Genomic DNA, 15,693 nt, shown 5'->3' on the forward strand with positions numbered 1-15,693 from the left:
TGCTAAATTTAACTGTGCTTTTTACAGTAAAAGATGAGAAAATTTTCTCTAACATATTTGGAAATAAATAAAGGTTGCATTCCATCGTAGTGATAACAACTAACATTGAATTTATTTTTTTTATTAAAAAATATTGAAAATCTCACAAAGTTTTTTCACAAATAACTCTTCCAGGTTTTTGCTTATGTCATTTAAAACTGGCCTTACACCCCATTCCCAGGCCCTTTGTATCCCCCTTTCCTGCTTTATTTTTTATCACAACAATTATCTTAATGTGACATACTATATTTCCTTTAGATTTTTTTATTATCTTTTGGCTATATCTTTAGGCACTTAAAGAATGTCCAGGTTTTGATCCACTGAAAGATAATGGAATAATTACAAGGAATATGTTGATGTGTTGGGACTTAAATGGGCTTCCAAGGCAGGTTAGGCTTTGGAAACACAATGAATTAATTTATAGTGAGTTTTTGATGTCTCTTTTTATGGCAATTGTATGATTTACTTGGTAGCCTTTGTAGTTCCAACACAACATTTACAAAATTGTGAGGCAGTGTGGCTAATGGAAATGTTTAGGATTTTAGACACACATAGGATATTAATTACTTTTACTAGTTTAGGCAAACTATTTTATTACCATATCTCTAGAATAATGGATTTCGACTGGTAATCTTTAATATATCCCTAGCTTTCTTTGATTCTGGACTTCTATTTATTTGTTTATCCATTTTCTTCTTCAGCAAATATTTCGAAAAAGCATGCTATTTGTCAAGGACCTAGGAATAGAGTAGTGAATAAGACAGACAAAATTCTGATCTATATTCAAGTAGAAGAATAGTTAACAATGTAAATAAATATATAAGATAGGGATAAAGAAAATAAAGCAGAATAGGAGGATAGGGTGTGTGGAGATTACCTTAGTGTGGATGATATCAGAAGACATGTGGAAGGATGTAATGTTCGATCTGAAACTGGAATGATGAGGAGCCAGTCATGTGAAGATTTTAGGCAAAAACATTTCAGGGTGAAAAAAAATCAACAAATCCTAAATCCCTGGGATAGAAATAAGCTTAGAATATTCAAAGAACAGAAAGGAAGTCTACATGGTTGATGCAGAGCATGGTAGTGATAATATAAAATATCACAGCCCTAGGCTATGTTGGACTTTGTAGCCTAGAATAAAGAGTTTGAGATTTATTTTAAATGTAAAGGGAAGCCATTGGACATGTTTAAATGGATGGAGGAATGCATTTGATATCTGGGAAGAATGGATTATGAGTTAGGCAAGAGTAGAAGCAGAGAGGTTAGTTAGGAGATTGTTATAATAGAGTTTGAATTAGGGAGGTAACAGTAAAGATGGTGAGAAGCGATACAATTTAGAATAAATTTGATAGAATTTATGGAGTTATCTACTGGATTATATGTCAAGTAGAAGGGAAGGAGAGGATTCAAGAACACCTGAGGGTGACTTTCAGGACAGAGGTTTTAGTTCTGAGATTTGGAAAGAAACAAGCTGGATAGAGAGGTTGTGAGGGCACTTGGCAGTCACTGACATCATCTAAGAAGATGTTTTATTGCCAGCTAAAGAGTGGAGGTGAAATACTTGAATAAGTCTGAATGGCAACTCCTATTATACTTTCATCATTATGGGAGAGTTAAATATGACATTTCCTGTAATAGTTTATTATTTGGCCTCTCTTTTGCTTTTGTTTCCTTTCTTTTCCTTCCCTTTGCTTTGTTTGTTTTCTTTGGTGGTAGTTGTTACAAAAAAAAAAGATATTGGTGATTTTAAAAGTCTGAAATATTGGCCCTGCCCTGACAGTTCTCCTGATAAACACTTCTCATCTGGAGGACTAGCTAGGAGGTCCAAAGCAAGTGGCTTCTCTGGGAAACTACTTTAGCCTGATATTGTATGAAAGAAATAAAAAATCAAATTTGAAGGTAAATGGTTCTTTTGGGGAGAAACTATGTTAAGCTTATGGGTTCTAGATGAAAATCTTTTTTATGACCCAACAGCAGCAACCAAAGCCACAAGACATGTCTTAGTGCTGATAAGCACACATTCTCAAGGTTACTTTGATATACATTCTTGCCAAGAATCACAGTTGATATATTCTTGAGTTCAAGCCTAATTTTTCTTCTTTTTAAAAAAGCAGTGAGCCTGGTTTTTAGGAAACCAGGAAACCTAGGGACTTGCCAAGGAGATATTTTGCATAAAATTCAGATTTTACACATCATTAAGAATTTACATTAGTTTAATTCCTATACATGTGAGAATTGTTGCTTGTTTATTTTTGGACTGGAGGGAAGTCATGGAGAGGGGGACAGAAGCAGAAACATCTGCCTTAAAGGAGGGAGGGGTTCATGTTCTATTAATACCTACTATGACGACAAACATTGTTAACAATGATGAAACCTAATTTTGACTTAATAACATCATTTGAAGTATGATCAACAGGCAGGCCTCTCCTAGAATAACAGCTCACACTTACATAGCACTTAATACTTCTCAGGGATTTTGATATGAGTTCTGCATACACTGATTCATTTAATCCTCCCAATAACCATATGGAGTAGGCATTTTGATTATTCTAATTGTAGAGAAGAAAAACTGAAGCATAGAGAGGTTAAATAAGCTGTGCAGTACATGGTGTTAAGTATTAGAATTGTGATTAAAACCCAGCCTGACTCTTAACCAGTATGAGATTTAGAAACAATGAATAATAGCTGGTACAAGTTTGGAGACAACACTCTTCCAGAAACCTTATAATTCTTTTGTAGTAAAAACGTCCTTTCTAACATACATATGCATAATTGCATGACTTTTTTTTTAAGTTTATTTATTTATTTTGAGAAAGACAGAGACAGTGGAGGAGGGACAGGGAGAGAGGGAGAGACAGAATCCCAAGCAAGCTCCGCACTGTTAGCACAGAGCATGATGTGGGGCTTGGACCCACAAAACTGAGTAGTATGATTAACCAACTGAGACACCCAGGCGTTTCCATGACTTTGTTTTTAACAATAATTTTTTTTTTCATTTTATTTATTCAGTTAACAAATGTCTACTGAGATCTTTGTTGCAGATTTTTGGGATTCATCAGTGAACAAAAAGATTCTTACCCTCACTGAGTTTACTAAGAGAGCGAGTTGTTGAGAAGCAAGGTTTATTTTCATATTTTTCTTAAGAGATAGGGAATAACCATCAATTAACCTTACAGTGAGTGCCAGGTAGTTCTAAGCCTATAGGGAGAGATTTGACCAAATACATCTCAGAACACTAAGGCATAATCCATTTCAGAGGCTCTGGCATGTCAGCCTCATACAGACAGGTAATGGTTGTTCTTTAGTACCTGCAGAAGTGAACTGGAATTTTAACCCACTGGAAATCTGTGAGAACTGCATGGAGGAGGCCATTCTCTCATTAAACATCAATACTGTTTTATGGGAAAGGATTTTTGTTACTTTTTTTTTTTTTTTTTTTTTTTTACTTTCACTATACTTTGTGGTGTCTACAGGACATTAAATCAAGTTAAGAATTTCTACAGCTTTTGGTTGGTTATGCTTCAGAAGAAAAAAAATCATTAATGACAATAATCTTCTGAGACTTATTTGGAGTGAAGAAAGCTACATTTCAGCATTTCTCTGAATTCCTTCCATTTTGGGCTAAGCAGTACAAATGGGCTGCTGAATGGTGTTATTGCATCTTTAGCCACCGAGAAAACGATATTCTGTGCTGCTCACTTAGATAGGATACTGGGATATCAAATAATCAGACAACCTTTGTGTCTGGAATGTCTTCCTTCAGGTTTTACACAATGAACGATTTATTGTGCAGATTAGATAGTGGGTTCACGTAGTGTTTTGCTGTTGTTTTGAAGCGATAACTTTTTAATGTGCTGGTTATTTGTCTTGTTTGGATGAGGATGCTTATTTATGAATGCTTTGCAAAGACTAGATAGAGGAGGTTGTGTGGTTAAGACAAATCAATAAAAATACACATGCATAAATAAATGAAGCACATCTGTAAAACTCTTCTTCTATGACCTAGTTAAGGCTTTTGTTTTATTACCTTTAAAATGTTTTCAAAACATTTACAATCATTAGTATTTGATATCTGAAGCTTGCAGGTTTTTATGCTGCTGCTTGTTTGAGAAGGATAGTGTGAGTTCTTAGTAGCACAAACTCAGACATCTCAGAGAGCCATTTTTAGATCTCTTTTCTTCTCTATTTTTATTAGTAACCTTGTAGCTCAGTATGAGCTCTCCTCTGTGTAAATTGACAATGTGCCAATGCCATAGTGTGAAATTGCACTATGCAACTTTGCCCCAAGGAATTTAGCAGCCTGGAGTTGAACTTTGATAAAAATGAATGGATTATTTCTCCCCATTTGGAAAAGCTGAATGGCCTGGCGTGCAAGACATTAGATGGTGAGTCAGAAGGCACAGCCTTGTCACTTACTTGCTGTGTGACCTTGGGCAAATCAATTAACTTCTCTGTGCCTCAGGTTCTCCATCTGTATAATGAGAACCATGATACCCACCTTAAAAGGAAGGTGAAAGGATTAATGAAGCAATGTCCATAAAACACATTAAGCTCCATGGAAGAGAGATGCTTTATAATTACAAACCATTATTACTGAATTTAAAAGACAGTAAAATGGAACCATTATTTTATCTTCACCTGTAGGAGTTATTTCACCTGTAATAGTATTAGAGAAAATCTTAAAGCTAAATGGCTTATTTAAAATGCTTGAATTTTTTAAAGATTTCTCATAATTATACAAAATATCAAAACTTCAATATAATGGAGCTAAGAATTAAAACAACTCTGTATATTGGCAGAATACAAATTAGTAAATATTGAGCTTCAGATGGTTCCATATTTATTCCACTGTGTAGATAACACTGAGTTTAATTCATCTCAGGGAGATCATTATCTATTTGATCTTTGGAACTTTAAAAGAGAGTGTTTCTAAGATCTCTCCTACTAACCTGCTCTAGTTTTTAGCAAAACAGGCTTTTAAATTTAACTGAAGAGTTCTTGCTCAATTTAACTGTAATTTTTAAATTCTCAATGGAAAAGAGAATAATCACTTCATACATGACATTAAACTTTTGTATGCTTAAGGAGAATTGCTAAGTTGCATTTTTGTCTCAGTGCTAAATAACTACACTTTATCATTCTTCAGAGGTCCATTTTTTGTTTTTCCAATATTGCTATCTGTTTCAACTCTGTATCTCCTTCAATTTTTCACCGTACTTCACTATTGCAAGGTCCACACTATGAAGAGATACAGCTTCTACTAGTTTTGCCACCAATAAGTTTTTGAGCTCTTCGTAAGTTACTGAATCTTCCAGTTGGTTACTTATTGGCAACCCAAAAAGGGATAGAACGATCATAAGGGTTCTTGCAGCATTCACACCCAACATGGCTATATATTTTTATTTTCCCATTGGCCTATTGAGTATCAATCAGGTGTTCCAGTCCTTTCATATGATTTGACATATTTAATTATTTCAACAAGCCTGTTAACTATATCACCTCTTCTTTATTGATAAGGGAACTGAACTCAACAGGAAGCCCCAGGTTGCTGGTAGTTAAGCCCCTGGCCATTGAAGTCAGGCAGACTTGGTACTGAATCTAATTAACTCAGTTCCCTAGGTTTCAATTTGTCTATGTGGTCTAATAATACTTATTTCAAAGGTTTAATGAGTACTAAATAATATAGTATGTAAGTACAGTAAAACCTTGGTTTGCGAGCATAATTTGCTCTGGAAATCTGCCTTGTAATCCAAAGCACTTGCATATCAAAATGAATTTTAAGAACCATTGGCTCAGTTGTGCTCATATGATATTCAGAGTTCCACACTACTCTTATTGGAAGACATCACTCATTTATAAAAGTTAAAATTTATTAGAAATGTTTGCTCGTCTTGAGGAAAAATCACAGACCAAGTTACTCACAATCCAAGGTTTTACTCTATTCAACATAATGCCTGATATGTTAAACACTTGATGATTGGTAGCATCCTGGTTTAATTGTGATTGGGGTTATGGGTAATGTTACTGATTCATCATCCTCAATAACACATCTAGAAGGTAGAGCGATAATTTTGAGGTAAGTTTGTCCAAAGCCCATATCCAGTCACTATCCAAAAGTATTTAGCTAGGTTTTAAGGTGTCAACAATGAAACTTTTATTAGAAATAATAGGTCATTTCTCAGTTTCTTCTTGCCTTCCTTCAAAGTAACTGAGACTACATGAACCGGTTATTGGGCTAAGTTCCTGTTGAGAAATTTGCTTTATTCATTATACATACATATATATGTATATCTATCTATGTATGTGTGTGTGTGTATATATATATATATATGTGTACACATATATATATATAGATATAAAACTCAAAAATATTTATGTGTATGTTTAAAAGTTATTTTTTAAAGTTTGATCTTTAATTGACAACCAGTTAATAAGATGTATAATAGTAAGTAAGCTAAATAACCAATTATTTCATTTCTTTGTTCATCTGCAGAGTAGTATTTCCATGATGTGTTTTCACCAACACTGTGCTGGGAGTACGAAGATTACAAAGGCATCTCTTTCTTACCAGACTGTGAGGAATTTCATAGTGGAGATGCCACCTTTTTTTTTTTTTTTTTTTTTTTTTTTGGTAAATCTCCAATGACTGATATGCATCTTGACCCTTAAGAGATGTTCATGAATTTTTAACAAAACTGAATTTTCTTGAGGAGCATGTAGCCAAGTAGGAGGATAAGGCATGTACTAATCTGACTCTGATACAAAATAAAAGTGTTACGGTTACCATCAAGGAATTTTGCTCATTTTTTTCCTCTATGCCAAGCATTGTTCTTTTTCACATTTCTAAATTCTTCTACTTCAATGAAGTAAACATCATTTTACAATGAAGGGAAAATGGGATTCAGAGAGGATAAGATACTTGACTAGAAATGATAAAACTGGATGTGTTATGGGTTAGTTTGACTGCCTACACTTGTCCTGCAGGTCTAGAAGGACTACGGGTTGGGTGGGAAGGCAATGAGAATATGAGAAAAGTTCAATTTGACTGGAGAAAGTTGTTCTGGATCTCTTTAAACTTTTTTTTTTTAATTTTTTTAGTGTTTATTTATTTTTGAGAGAGCAAGAGACAGAGTGGGATGGAGGAAAGGGCAGAGAGAGAGGGAGGCACAGAATCTGAAGCAGGCTCCAGGCTCTGATCTGTCAGCACAGAGCCTGACACCAGGCTCGAACTTGTGAACCGCGAGATCATGACATGACCCGAAGTCTGATGCTCAACCCACTGAGACACCCAAGCGCCCCTGGGTCTCTTTAATCTTATCCCCATTCACAAAGGGCCAGAGTAAAACTGACTTTGTCTTTAGATAATATAAAGCCAGATTGCTTTGCCTTGCATTTTATGAATCACTCTGTGACCATGAGTCTCTTGCTATTTCTCCTTGTTTTATTTTCTCTTTGTAAAAAATTTGGTACTCATATTTGGTTATAAAGTCAGAGATATTCTGGCTCAATTTTTTTTCTGGATCAATTTTTTATCATGATTAGAGATGTGTGGCCCCGGGCAATTTTTAAAGCTTTCTGAATTCTAGTTTCTATATGCATGTAGCTGTGATAGTTTTATTTACCTTTTGTTATTTAATGAAGATTAGAAATAATACATAAAATTTAATAAACATTTTGTCAAGCAGGGATAATAATTATCCTTAGGATAATTTGGGGGATTAAAAAAATAAGGTATATAATGAGAGTGTTTTGTAACATGAGCATTTGTATCTGAGAAAAAAGAATCACTACCACAAAAGTATAAATAATATATATGTTGATTATATATATAGAAAGCCACTCTACACTGCCTAGTGCACAGTAGCTGCTTGGTAAATATTAACCAGTAGGCCATACAGCTCTATATAAATGCTAAAAATAAGACTGTTTTATCACTTTTTATATGCTATTTTAAATATAATATACATATAAAATCAATTCATGATTTTTCATAGATTTTCAGAAAAAAGAATGAAACTCCATAATTCTATCATACAGAGACATAGTAGTATAGCTGATGCACATATACACATATGTGATGAAACATATGTGTAACTGTTTTCATACCTGATTTAAATGAATTATTTATGTACCATTTGACAGCATTTACATCTCTTGACATCAAATTGTTATATGTAACATGTCACCAAAATTTATTCTTTAACGTTTGATTTATTAAAAAAACCCTTTTTTCTATTGGATCTGTGCATAAATCTTTGACTTTCCCCCTCATTGTTTACTATAGAAAAATTTCCATCTTCAAAAGTGAAATTGCTGCACTAACAGATATGTAGATTTCTCAAGTTTTTTCACACATCATTTCAACCTGCCTTCCAGGAATGTTGTCCTATGGCATTCTTCACTTTTTCTTTTATAAAAAAAAAAATTATCTAAATTCCAGTTAGTTAATATACAGTGTAATATTTGTTTCAGGTGCACAATATAGTGACTCAACACCTCCATACAATACCTGGGGCTCATCACAACAAACGCCCTCCTTAATCCCCATCACCCATTTAACCTATCCTCCCACCTACCTCCTCCCTGGTAACCATTAGTTTGTTCTCTATAGTTCACCTTTTCTGTACTATTTGGAAAAGGCCTTCAGTTTTCTTCCTTTTCTTCTTTTTTCATACTGGCAGCTACTCTGGAATCTCATGTAAATTATTGTGCTGAATGTCAAAGCTTTGAAGATCATTCACACAATTTTCTGTTTATTTAAGAGCCTTGTCATTTATTGGATCAGGAAAAATGGTCTTATTTTTATTTACTTATATCTTATTCCTTATTTTTATGATAGTATGCATTTAAAAGTATGAGGAAAGTTACTCTGGAATTTCAAGATTTAAATCTATCTTCCTAAATCCAAAAGTGGTTTAATATGCCAAATTTAGCAAAGTATACACATTGATTTATATCCATTTTTATCGAGCTTCAGTTGAAAATATTTCTGCCACTAAAATGCCTATCAATATTAGTGCCAAAAGCCTAAAATTACTATAAGAAGAGTATTTTGGAAGTTGGGACTCCTGAAACCTTTAAATCACTTTTAGTATTAACTTAAAGTTAGTCCTTTGGGATACAATTATTTTGTGTGCTTGTGTCACTCTTCTAAAACCAGCTACTTTTATCTATAGCTCTCCAAAATTATCTTTGCATTAGGAGCTAAGAAAAAATAATATGAATAACACATTTACCAGTTAAATGAAAATAAAATTATAACAAGTGACATCATCAGTATGTATTAATACTATTCAAAAAAATGGATTTGTATTTATTATTTTGGTAACTAACTGCTTATGACTTATATGTGCTAAAATAATGAAGGATAGCATGAAGATATGTAATGATGCTATTGACTGAATGTTTATGTCCCCTCATAATTCATAAATTGAAACCTAATCCCCATTGCGAAGGTATTTGTAAGTGATGCTCTTAGGAGGCAGAGCCCTCATGAAGGAATTGTTGTCCATATAAAACAGACCCCAGAGAGCTCCCTGGCCCTTTCTGCCATGTGGGGAGGGGACATGGAAAGAACACCACCTTCTGTGAACCAGGAAGTAGGCTCTCATCAGATACCAAATCTGCTGGTAACTTGACCTTGGACTTCTCATCTTCTGGGACTGTGAGAAATACATTTTTGTTGTTTATAAGCCACCCAGTCTATGGTATTTTGTTATGGTAGACCAAATGGACTAAAAAATTGACAATTTCATATTGTAGGGGCAAAACTAACATTTAAAAAACTCAGTATGTTCAGGAAAGTAGAATTAGGCATTCTAGTTTGTAGTAATGATGTTGAGTCAATATTTCTGTTTTATTCACAAATATATCAGTGTTAACTAATTGGGGGACTTTTTTCATTTTGGTTTCAATGAAATTCAGTCACATCACACTTTCTTGTAAGTCTTTTTGGCTTCATTATTAACTTCTCCTTTCTGCCTGAAAAGCCCATCATTCCTAAAGTGATAATTCTTCCTGAGAAGAAGACTGTCTCTTAAAAATAGAATAACTTTATGGGATATATAGGAATGAAAAGTTAGGACAATATGTAGGTTCATGGAAGAGAGGGTTTATCAATAGAGCCTGAATCAAACTACTTGAGAATAATGTAAAATTGTGCAAGGGTTATTTTCCCTTTCAATACGAAACTGTTTGTGGCTCAAAAGAATTAAATATGATGTTAGGGGAAGAGCTAAATAGAGCCCAGCAAAGGACAGAGATTAGAGCAAAACGAGAAAGGCAAAGACTCCAATGTTTTCAATGCAAATCTGATAAGTGGGCAGTATTTAATATAAAGGAACCTCCTAGTTAAGTAAAAGTCAGCCAAACACTGTCAGTGTTATTTTAAAGGGAAAGATTTATAGAAGAACCCTGTTGGGGGGAAAGGGGTTGTGAAACTGTGTAGAAGGAAAATAACATATGCAAAATGGTAGACATAAAAGCTGAAATTGAGAATTCAGGAACATCATGAATGTGGAAACAGGTGTTAAGGGTAAATGTCAGTCCTCCAAAAATTCCCACACTCATTTGGAAGGACAGTAAATTTCCTTTGAATGCATTGGATGAGGTTATAATAATTGTACTTAAATCTTAAAAGACAAGGTGATCTCAATCATATTGAAGGGGTTAGGGCTGATATTTGAATTTTGTCATAAAATAATACTTTATACCAAATCCAGTCTTACAGAAAACCATCATATCTGTTTCTTGCATATATGATTTTCTGTTTAGAATGTTAAAAGATGTTATTTTTTTATAAAATATTAGTATATGCTAGTTTACTGTTTTGATAATATGAGAATATAATTTGGCTTTTGTTAATTGATGTACTTGCTTAACTTCTTATTTATTAAAAATAGACAATAAGAACATACTTTATATTAAATTATTAAACTGGTCATTCAACAAATATTAAGGACTGATCACAAAATATTGAGGAAAATAGGCATGATCTCAGGTCTCAGAGAGATCACATTCTGCTTGGAGAGACAATAGTCAAATAAGAAAATTAAATTAAAGATGCAACCATGCCAAGCGTTACGACGAAAATACATATGTATCATGAGAGCATTAGATTCAGATCAGGGAAATTTTCCTTAAATAAATTTTGCCTTAGCTGAAATCTTACTGTTGCATAGGAGATAACTGATGAAGAAGAAAGGGGGAACACTACCAGAGGAGGAAAGTAGAAGCAGAAAATTGGTGCTGCAGAAGGAAGAAGTTAGAACTTTCCAGAACTATAAGAAGTTCTGTATTGCTAGAGCACATGGTGAAAGGGGACATAAGGTATGATATAAGCCTGTAGTTATATGGAGGGTACCATTTCATGCTGGGATATTCAGTCCTCTTTTAATAGTTTTGGCTTTATTTTATTATAAACCATTAGAGAATTTAAGTGTACCTAAAAGAAGCCAAAGTTGATATGATTAGAATTTTATATTAAAGAAAATCCCTATTTTTGGTTTTAGAATATAGATTGAGGGGCACCTGGGAGGCTCAGTCAGTTAAGCATCTGACTTCAGCTCAGGTCATGATCTCACAGTGTGTGGGTTCGAGCCCTGTGTTGGGATCTGTGCTGACAGCTCGGAGCCTGGAGCCTGCTTCGGATTCTGTCTGCCCCTCTCTCTGTCCCTCCCCCACTCATGTTCTGTCTCTCTCTCTCTCTCTCTCTCTCAAAAATAAACATTAAAAAAATTAAAAAAATAATATAGATTGAAAGTGTGAAGAAGTAAAACAATCTAGGAGTCTATTATGGAAATCCATATGAGTGATAATAGTAACTTGGGTTATTATGATTACTACGCAAATGGCTAGAGTAAATAGGTTTGAGGTAAATAGTTAAACTTCAGATCATAAATGTACATTGGATATTTGGAGGAATGGACAAAAGAATGGAAATAGTTAAGAATGACATTGTGTTTCTTGCAGTACTCAACAGGGGGTAGAGTCATTCAATAATACAGGCATCTCTGAAGAAGGGAAGATATAGGAAGAAAAGATCATGAATTTATTTAGAATGGGTTGAACAACTGGTGGTGGCTTTGAGCTATTTAAGAGGAGATATTAATGGGAGTTGGACATAATAATATGAAATAAAAGAAAAAGTCTAGGCTAGCTGCAATGACTTCTGACACCAATTGCTAAGATTTAAGCCATACCTCACAGGTTAAGGGCACAGTCCTCCACAAGACTACATTCCCTTCAGACACCAGCTGTAAGTTCAGGGGTCCCCAGACCACTCTCACTTCTGACCAGCTAACTTCTAATTTGAGAGATCCCGTTATCTTCTCAGATTCAAGAATTCATTAAAACAGCTTACATAACTCAAGAAAATGCTAACTTATGACTCTGGTTTTATTATAACAAATTGATTAAGGTTAGAACCAGCCAACGGGAGAGATGCATAGTGCAAGATCTGGAAAGTTTCCAAATGTGAAGCTTCTCTTGTCCTCTCCTCATGGTGTCAGGACAGGTTAACCTCCTGGTACACTGATGTGTGACAGTACACAGAGTACTGCCAACCAGGTTTTATCTAACCTTCTGTATCCAGAGTTTTTATTGATGTTTCATTATGTAGGCATGATTGATCAGATCATTGATCACATGACTCAAACTCAAAATTGGCCTTCCTCCCTTCCTCAGAGGTCAGATTGATATCACTTGGCTCAAGATCCCAACCCTCTAGTCCCATGGTTGGTCTTTCTGGCAAGTCCAGCCCCGTCGTGAATCATGTCATTAGCATAAACCCACCCAAAGGCACCTTGTTAGCTTATACCTCTAGTTGTGGCATAAGGAGGCCACATGAATGACAAAGACACTCCTATCACTCAAGAAATTCCAAGGATATGCACATTATCCAGGAACCTGGGACAAAGGTCAGACATTTTATTTACACATTAACAGAACTGTGAGGAATCTACATCTAGGCAGTTGTCACACCTGGAGGTAAAGATACCTTATCCAAGTATTTGCATGTTGAATTTGGGAATGGTTTTAAGACTACATTGAGGTTTTAGAATCTCCAACACTGAATGCTAACTCACCTTGGTGCCTTCCCTAAGGGAAAGGAGTATCAGGCTGGTGAGGGCTTCCCTGGCCAGGTACTCGAATGGAATTCCTCCTGCTTGTAAGGGATGGAGAACACTTTCAGGTTGGGCTATTTGTCCTGTTTTTTTTCCCAGGCTTCCTCCTGCATACCCTATGTCTCCTGGTGAGAGGTTGGAAGGAAGAATCAGAGATTAATGAGGCTTCCCAGACTAGAGTGCTTTTTGTTGTCTCTCTTGGCAGTGCTATCTCTCTTGGTATTATCCCACCAGGAGGGGATTTTCAGGCTTTGTGGAGAAGGAGGTGGCCTTCCCTGGTCACTTACTATTAAAAGATCTCTTGATGATCTACAGGCTCACCTGGAGTCTTTGGCAGGGCTACCATTTGCTCTGTGGAAGAATGGACCTACTCAGGATGTCTTCTGCTGCTAGGTTGAGAGTAGGGGAAATGCTGCGTCAAGGTTTCTTTCTGGTGAATGGAGGCCATAATACCACTAGCCACTGTGCTCTTCTTCCAATCTAGGGATCCCAAACTACTTAGCCTCCTTCTTAGCAGCTTTGAATCCTTTCCTTTGCTTACCCCTGGCATTATTCCAAGGCTTTATAATTAAAATTAATGAGGGGGAAAACAGAAAATGGGGCTGTTTCATCTTGTCTGGACTGAAAGTCCCAATGAGGTTAGTTAATAGTTCTTGCTTATACTATGAGTCATCTTAATAAAAATTTTACTCACACTATGCATTTATGGACTATGTGGTAGTTTCTTAATCTATAAAACTACAATGAAAAGATATAAGCAAGTTTATCTTTGGATATAGATATGAAAATTAATGACAATATCACCATGGTACTTTTAATATTTGAAATAGAATTATTTAAATTGTAGTTCAAACCATGTATATACAGAAGTTATTTAAATGCATACATGACCTAAGGAGTCTGAATCTGTTACATAATGTTATTAAGTTAATTGAGTTAATTAATTAATTAGAGAACAAATTGAGGACCTAACATTTGCTGCTCTCTATTCTATATCTAGTGGATAACAATGATTAAACAGATAAAGCCCTTTGCCTCGCTAAGCAAACATTCTTGAGAAAGGAATGTTTTTAATATGTTTTCAAAATAATACAGTTACTATATTTTAAGGTTATTTTAATTTAGAAGAGCAAACTCATCAAGTTTATACTAAAAAATAATTTATTAAAATTCTGAATTCTTAAGATTCACTACCTATTTTGCAGTTATGTTTTTATCTTACTTTTATTCTTATCTTTAGTCTTGAATAAAATAATCTTAAATTTCCAGGTTGGATTACTTTAACAAAGGCATTTCAGGGCAATTTCTAATCTCTAAGCTCAATATCATGAGCTAATCAGGTAAGGTATAATTTCTGGCACATTTATGTCTAAATAAATGCTTGGAAAAACAACCCTGCAGAGTTATTTTTTCAGATATTTTAAATTCTTATGTGTTTCATTTTCAAATAAAATTACATTTCTCACCAGTGGTGCAAGTCAGCCTTATAAATGATATCATTTATAGAGGATGGGTATGCAATTAATATTAGATGAGTAATAAGGGCAAACTTAATTTCACCTTAAAGAAGTAAAACCTTATTAGCAAAAATTCAAATCTGACACTTTAAAGCCAAAAAAAAAAAAAAAAGAAAAAGAAAGTTCAGAGAACTTGATTTTGTATTAGCACATCTACTTTTTGCCTCCTGGGTTATACTAGGCTCTAACTACTGCCTTCAACACCATAATTTAACACTAGGAACTCACTCTTTCCTAATGACACAATCCTTTGAGCAATACACTAATAGATCATGGGCTGATGATGTACATTAATGATGAATCACACTAATATATCATTTTCTCTGTCACACAGGTGTTTTATCAGATTAATTTCATCGGTGCAATGACCTGTGATGATGATGCATTGCTGAAGGATGGTGCAATTCAGAAAGAAATGAAATTTGGAATTAAACCTGTATTCAACAGCTTTAAGGCTCTATTGAAAATTTTGTAGAAATAATAGATATGAACGGGATATGCATAAATATTAGGTATATATTCTAGTACTTAATGGACAGAGTAAAGCAGCTTATATTTCTATTTACAAGTTATCTTTAAAAAACACAATAAAATCCTGACATAGCATCTGACTTCTTGACAAGTAGTTTCTACCTGAGTATGAAAGAATCACACTTATATCAAATGGTTTTCTGTAAAATTAAAATGTTGTGGTTTTCTCTTTTTCTATACTTAAGTAAAATTATTAAAGTCAGCAGTTTGATTTTTAATTGTTTTTCTTACTTGGTCATTTAGCAAAGTATACATTTAGTGCCATACATATTAAGTAAATAAAATATTTTACATAGTGGATTTAGGTCAATTTAAAGAGATTTTTGAAAGTGTACTATACATATCTAGTCAAAAAGAATATATTAAGATGATATTTTCTCTTGATATATATGAAATAACTTTTTAAAACACCATTAAGAGGATTTTAATTAGACTTCTAATGGTGATAATGAAAAAAAGTGCTACCTATATTCTTACTA

This window comes from Panthera tigris, chromosome A1 (assembly GCF_018350195.1).
Source record: "Panthera tigris isolate Pti1 chromosome A1, P.tigris_Pti1_mat1.1, whole genome shotgun sequence".
Classification (NCBI taxonomy): Eukaryota; Metazoa; Chordata; class Mammalia; order Carnivora; family Felidae; genus Panthera; species Panthera tigris.